The sequence below is a fragment of the Tupaia chinensis genome, unplaced genomic scaffold, assembly GCF_000334495.1.
Source record: "Tupaia chinensis unplaced genomic scaffold, TupChi_1.0 Scaffold148822_2, whole genome shotgun sequence".
NCBI lineage: Eukaryota > Metazoa > Chordata > Mammalia > Scandentia > Tupaiidae > Tupaia > Tupaia belangeri.
This window is the reverse complement of record NW_006208670.1, coordinates 1,035,400-1,041,637: the sequence shown is the minus strand read 5'-3', so window position 1 is coordinate 1,041,637 and position 6,238 is coordinate 1,035,400. Positions and strand designations below refer to the sequence as shown.

At 47.8% G+C, this 6,238-nt stretch overlaps 1 pseudogene; it reads left to right on the top strand.

The window, feature by feature from the left end:
- The first annotated feature begins 4,721 nt into the window (after positions 1–4,721).
- On the top strand, positions 4,722–5,221 carry LOC102484929 (microsomal glutathione S-transferase 1 pseudogene; annotated as a pseudogene).
- The last annotated feature ends 1,017 nt before the right edge of the window (positions 5,222–6,238 follow it).

Sequence of the window (6,238 nt, the reverse complement as noted above, 5' to 3'; positions counted from 1 at the left end):
CCCTCTCTGTCTCTCTCTGGCCAAATTAAATAATAATAATAATAATAAATAAAATGTAAAAATGAAATAAGTTTTAAAAATCTTTAAAGGGACAGTAGCTTGTCTGAGGGCTACCCGGCATGTCAGTGGGTGCAGACCTGCCCCGCAAACGCTGCCCGTGCTCTGTCCACACCCCCACAGTGCGCTCTGTTCTAACAAGCAGGGTTACAGGCACCGCCACGCAGTACTGGGGGGCTCTCTCTCGCCCCTGTGGGGCCAGCTAGCAGTCACACAAGAAACTGCCCCAAAAACTCAACTTCCCTCCAAAACTCATGGTACTCAGTTTCTTGTTTAGGGTATTTTTTTCTGGAACTTAAAACAGGATAATCTTGAACCACACTATGCTACCATAAACACTGGACAAGAGTGTTCTAGAAAAACACTTTTGAAACTTGTTTTTCAGCCCTTCTGTCCCCCTGAGTTTTAAGCGCGGAAGCCAGTTATCTTACAGTGTACCCCCTTGAAAGAAGACGTCGGGTCTTGCAGGGTTTGCAGAGTGGTAAGCCACGTGACTTCAGAAGAAGACCCCTGGGCTCTTGTCTACCTTCCACCACTTCCCCACCCCCACAGACAAGTGCGGAAATTTCTAGAAGTCTGCTGCTTCATTGTAAGGATGTGAGGCCCTGTGTTTCCGACTCTGAGATTTCAGACCTTGGTCTCGGGTCGTCCGGCCGGGACTGGCTGACACAGTTAAGGCTGGAACGCCTCGCTGAAGTAGCTGACGCCTTTGCGTGAGGATGAACGAAGACCTGGAAACTAGCCGGCCAGCAGAGGCGAAAGCGCAGTGCTCGACAAGGAAGGAAGATGGCTGGAGATGAAAGGTCGCGCCGTCGGTCCCAGGTGAAACCTAATTATGGTGCAGCCTCTTGGAGGAAGATGGATCCCCACAAACTGCAAGGTGCCCAAGGCTGAGTATGCAGCCAGTATGACGCTTTCCGAGGGACCGTCGTACTCAGTTACAGCACCGGGTGCTTGTTTCCATCTACGCAATCCTTCCACACATTTCATAACTTCTTGGAATCAATCGCACGTTTTAGTGGCAGAGGCATCACCGAGTGCCATGTCTTCCAGCCCTGTCTTGGTGGTGACTTTGGGGCAGGCTATAATGGTTCTTGCTATTTTATTCCAGGAATTTGTGCAGAGGAAAAGCGTCTTCGCAGACCATGAAAACCACGCCAAGAAAGTGCCCAGCGTGACTTTTCTCCCGGGCAGTTCTCTGTGACTCCCTGCCTGCCATCCAGCTCGGGCTTCGATGTTCATTTCCCATCTGCTCTGGCTGCAGGTACTCTGGAGCCGCTGACGTCACCGGACCATCTGCTCAGCTCGACCACAGCAAGGCTTGCTCCTGAGTTGTTTACGCCTTGACAGCCACTCTGGGCTATTTTCAATACTCCAGGCAAAACCGAACTGGCTCCCGACAGTCTCTTCGCATTGCGTCAAAGCAGAAGGAACGGAGTTACTGTTTGTAATTTTTTAAACCAGGTGTAAACAGACTTACTAAAGCTCGTGGTTAATCCCGAGGTAAGGGAAAGCGGATAGTCTGTGTATCAGTAGTCTCCTTGTGATTTTTCTTCCTTTCTGTTATTTTTTTTTTTTTAAGAAATTTTTGCCATAGGGTGAGCACACTCACCAGAGAGACAGAGAAAGACCGAGAGAGACCGAGAAAGCAAGAAATCACAGCCCCTTCCAGGGAGATGGCCACACTGCAATTCCTTCTCCATTCTCTCTCAGGATTTTGGGTACACACGCACATGTGCCTGGTGTAAGTTTTGAGCCACCTGTTCCAGGACTCGAACTGCAGTTGACTGCGTGGGATCCAGCGACATAACCACTATACCATCTACTGGCCCTATCTGTATTTCCTTTAAGATGAGGAAAGTTAAGCATTTTCCCAAGTTTAAGCCATTGGTAAATGTTTTTCTGTACATGCCATTTACCTATTTTTCTATTGGATTTCTACTTTATTTTTCCTTTGTTTTTAAGTGTTCTTATATATATGCGTGTGTGTGTGTGCGTGTGTGTGGAGAATAATGCTCTTTAATATATATAGTGACTACTTTTTCTCAGTTTTCCCTTCTCTTTTGAATTTATTGCTGCCATTTTTATTTGGAAAACATTCTAAACTTACAGAAAAAACGCCTAGAGTAGTATAAAGAATTATTAAAAAAAAAAGAACTCAAAAAAAAGAACTGTTTTATACCTTTTAGCTAGATTCACCAATTGAGAAGATTTTGTCATTCCTTTATTTTTCTTTCTCTCACTGACCATTTGAAAATAAATAGCAAATACTGAATCCTTTTTCCCCTCAAATACTTCAATGTTAAATTCTTATAGTAAAAACAAAAAGTTTTTTGAGAGATTTTTGCTATAGGGTGCATACACTTGCCAGAAGACAGAAAGCAAGAAATCACCCCCTAGGGGGCATGGCCATGCAGCAATCCCTTCTTCTCCATTCTCTTCTCTTTCTCTGGAGAGATTTTTTTGCTATAGGGCACATGTGCTTGCCAGAGAGACAGAGAGAGACAGAGAGACAGAAAGTGAGAAATCCCCCACCCCCAGGGGGGATGACCACTCCCCAATCCCTTCTCCTCCATTCTCCTCTTGGGATCTTGGGCACACATGCACATGCGCCAGGTGTGAGTTTAAGCCACCGGGTCCGGGACTCGAACCACGGTTGGCTACATGGGAGTTCAGTGACATAGCCATTACACTAACTGCTGATCCCTCCATTCTCTTCTTGAGATCTTGGGCACACACACATGCGCCCGGTGTGAGTGTTATGCCACCAGGTCCGGGACGAAACCGCAGTGGACTATGTGGGAGTCCAGCGACGTAACCATTACACCATCTGCTGGTTCCAAGAAGTCTTAAATTGATATATTCTGTTTAACTTCCAGACTTATTCAAGTTTTGCCAACTACTGCAATTGCACCCTTTGTAGATCCTTTTTCTGGCCTAGAGTTGGAGCCAGGATCAGTCTCCTTCCACTTCCGGTCTCCCATGAGTCTTTGCTCTAGTCCGGTCCCTCGGCCTTTCTTTGCCTTTCCTGACTGCTATGGTTCGAACGTGTCCCGGCAAGTTCAGGCGTTGGACATGAAGTCCCAGTGCAGCTGTACGGGGAGGACGGGCCCCTGAAGAGGTAGCAGATCCATGCTTTCATCATGGAAGCAGGGTTCTGATGAAAGGAGAGTCTGGCCCCTTCATCTTGCCTGCCGTGTGCCCTCTCTGCTGTTCTTTCCGCCATGCCATGAGGCAGCAAGACGGCTCTCACCGGTGAGTGGCCCCTTGATCTTGGCCTTCCTAGCCTCAAGAACTGTGAGCCAAATAAATGTCGATCATTTATAAATGACCCAGCACACAGAAGGACAAGGCTGATTGGCACTGGGAAGTAGGGCTACTGACAGAATAAACACCAGGAAATGTGGAAGCGACTTTGGAACCGAGTACTGGGGAAAGGCTGGAAGAGTTCCATGGAGCTACAGAGTGCTGTGCAGGAAGCACTGAGGCCAATTCTGGCAAGGGCGCAGGAGAAGAGAAGAGCTATAGGGAAAGTCTAGAACTTCAAAGAGATGATTTAAGTGTGGGAGATCGGAATGGGGGTAGAACTATGGACGTTAGAGATTATTTTTTAGCTGGAAATGAGAAACAAGACCGTGGAAATTGGAGTAAAAGCCATCCTTGTCATACAATTGCAAAGAATTCGGCAGAAGTGAATCCATTTCCCAGGACTTCGTGGAAGGCAAAATTTAAGAGCAATGAACTAGGTTACTGGGAGACATTCTAAGCCCAATACTGAAGGGGCATTGTGGCTACTGTGAACCACATACAGTAATACATCAGAGGAAAGAAATTCTTCAAAGATGGAATTCATCACTTAAAAAGGAAAAGGGAATGAAAATATTTGCAAAGCTCTTGGAATTTGGAAGGCCAGACCATGTCTAAGGTGAAAATGTAAGTTTAAGAGAGCAGAACTGGGGCCAGCAGACGGCTTAGTGGTTACATCGCTGGACTCCCACACAGCTGGCCGCAGCGGCTTCAAAATCACACCAGGTGCGTATGAGCATGTGCCCAAGATCCCAGGAGGAGAGAGGAAGAAAAGAGACTGTGGTGTGGCCACCTCCGCCCAGGGTGATCTCTCACTTCCTCCCACTGTCTCTGTCTCTCTCCTGTAAGCGTCTGCACCCTATGGCAAAAATATCTTTACAAAAAGAGGGCAAAACTAAGGATGTGGCCAAGAGGCTTTTTGCTTAGAGATTAGCATGGCTAGAAGGAAGCAAGTGATGTGCTGGTTAAGATGCTGGACTCCCACATGGCCAACTGTGGTTCAAGTCCCAGATCTAGCGGCTTGCTTTCTCACCCTCCCCCAACCCCATCTCTCTGGTGTGCTCATGTGCCCTGTAGCAAATTTTAAAAATTGTAATAATAATGATAAAGAAAATAATAAATCATTCTTTTAAAAAAGAAGAAGAAAGCAGTCAGGTGCTATCCATGACGATGGTGGGAGAAAGACTGAAGGCATTTCAGAAATGATCTTGGGCCAGAGCCCAGCCCGCACGGTGTAGGTCCCCGCAGAGCCAGCGACCCAGCCAGACAGGTCAGCTCCCTTCCTGCTGCTCCGACGCGCAGCAGTCCATCACTCCCGAAAGGGAACTGTGCCCCTGAACCCTTGTAGCTTCCAGACCAAGGTTGAAGCAATGGTTGACCTCAACCCGCTAATGGAGAATGAACTATTCATGGCTTCTGCCTCCTATACAACAATTATTCTTTCAAGAATGATGTTGATGAGCACTGCAACTGCATGCTAGAATCGCGACAAAGGTTTTGGCCAACCCAGAAGACTGTGCAGGCTTCGGCAAAGGAGAAAATGCCAAGAAGTATCTTCGAACAGATGGCAGTGTGGAACGTGTTCGAAGAGCCCACCTGAATGACCTTGAAAATATTGTTGCATTCCTTGGTATCGGCCTTCTGTATTCCTTGAGTGGTCCAGACCCCTCTACAGCCACCCTGCACTTCAGACTCTTTGTGGAGGACGGATCTACCACACAATGGCATATTTGGTACCCCTTCCCCAGCCAAATAGACTTCTGGGGTTTTTCTATTGGGTACGGAGTTACTTTTTCAATGGCTTCCATGTTGCTGAAGAATAGATTATACCTATGAGGAGAATCATCCAATTGGCTTATAAAAGTTCAGAGCTTCACGTTGATAATGAATATATCCATAGATGTTAGGTGGGAAGGAAGCAGAGATACGAAGACCTGAGGAAAACCCATTTTGAATGTAAGTGTCACTAGTGCATATTCTTTATTCTAGTTTTGGATTTGCACTAAAAATTTGACATACTGATTCACAAGTCTCTAGTCTTATTCCTTAAGTACTTTTATAAATTTTGACTTGCTATACTTTGGAACATTCCTTTAATCTATAGAAAGAGTGATTCTATGTGGGAGAAACTTGTTTATCAGTACTGCTGAAATGAGCAAATGAAATAAAGAAGTAAAAGAAAAAAGAAAGGATCTTGGCTGCTCGCCCTTCCCAGCCCCAGAGCAGGTCCTTGAGAGAAGTTTCCAGAGAGGTACATTCACGTCAGCATTCACTTCCCAAAGCCCATCAGGACTCTGCTTCCCAGCTGCCACACGGCACTCCTCGGCCACCCAGCCCCTGCTCAACAGGCACCGTACCGACTGGCTGTCCCCGTGGCGCTGACTCCGTGGTCACACGGCACACAGCAGCTGTGTGGTAGGCAGCTTCCACCTGATTTCCAAGGGTGTCACAGGTACCCTGCAGGCCCCAGGGACTTGTCTTGGGCAGTCACTGCAGACAGTCCCCCTAGCGCCGTGCTCAACAGCACTGTGGGATTAGAGCTGCCTCAGATCCCCGGAGCTGTAGAGCCACCAGGGTGCAGCCCCAGCCTGAGAGAGCTGCAGGTGAGGCTCGGCCTATGGGAGCTGCCGCGCGGCCTGGCCCACCGTGCTATGTGCCATAGGGTGGGGCTGCCCTAGACTCTGGGGGCCCAACGCGTACCTCGGGGTGCCCAAAAGTGCGATGTGAAATCACGGAAGATTATTCTGGGGCACATGTGCGCGCGTGCCCAAAATTCTGAGCGGAGAATGGAGGAGAAGGGATTGTGGCATGGCCATCCCCCTGGGGCTAATTTCTCACTTTCTGTTTCTGTCTCTGTCTCTCTCTGTCAAGTGCA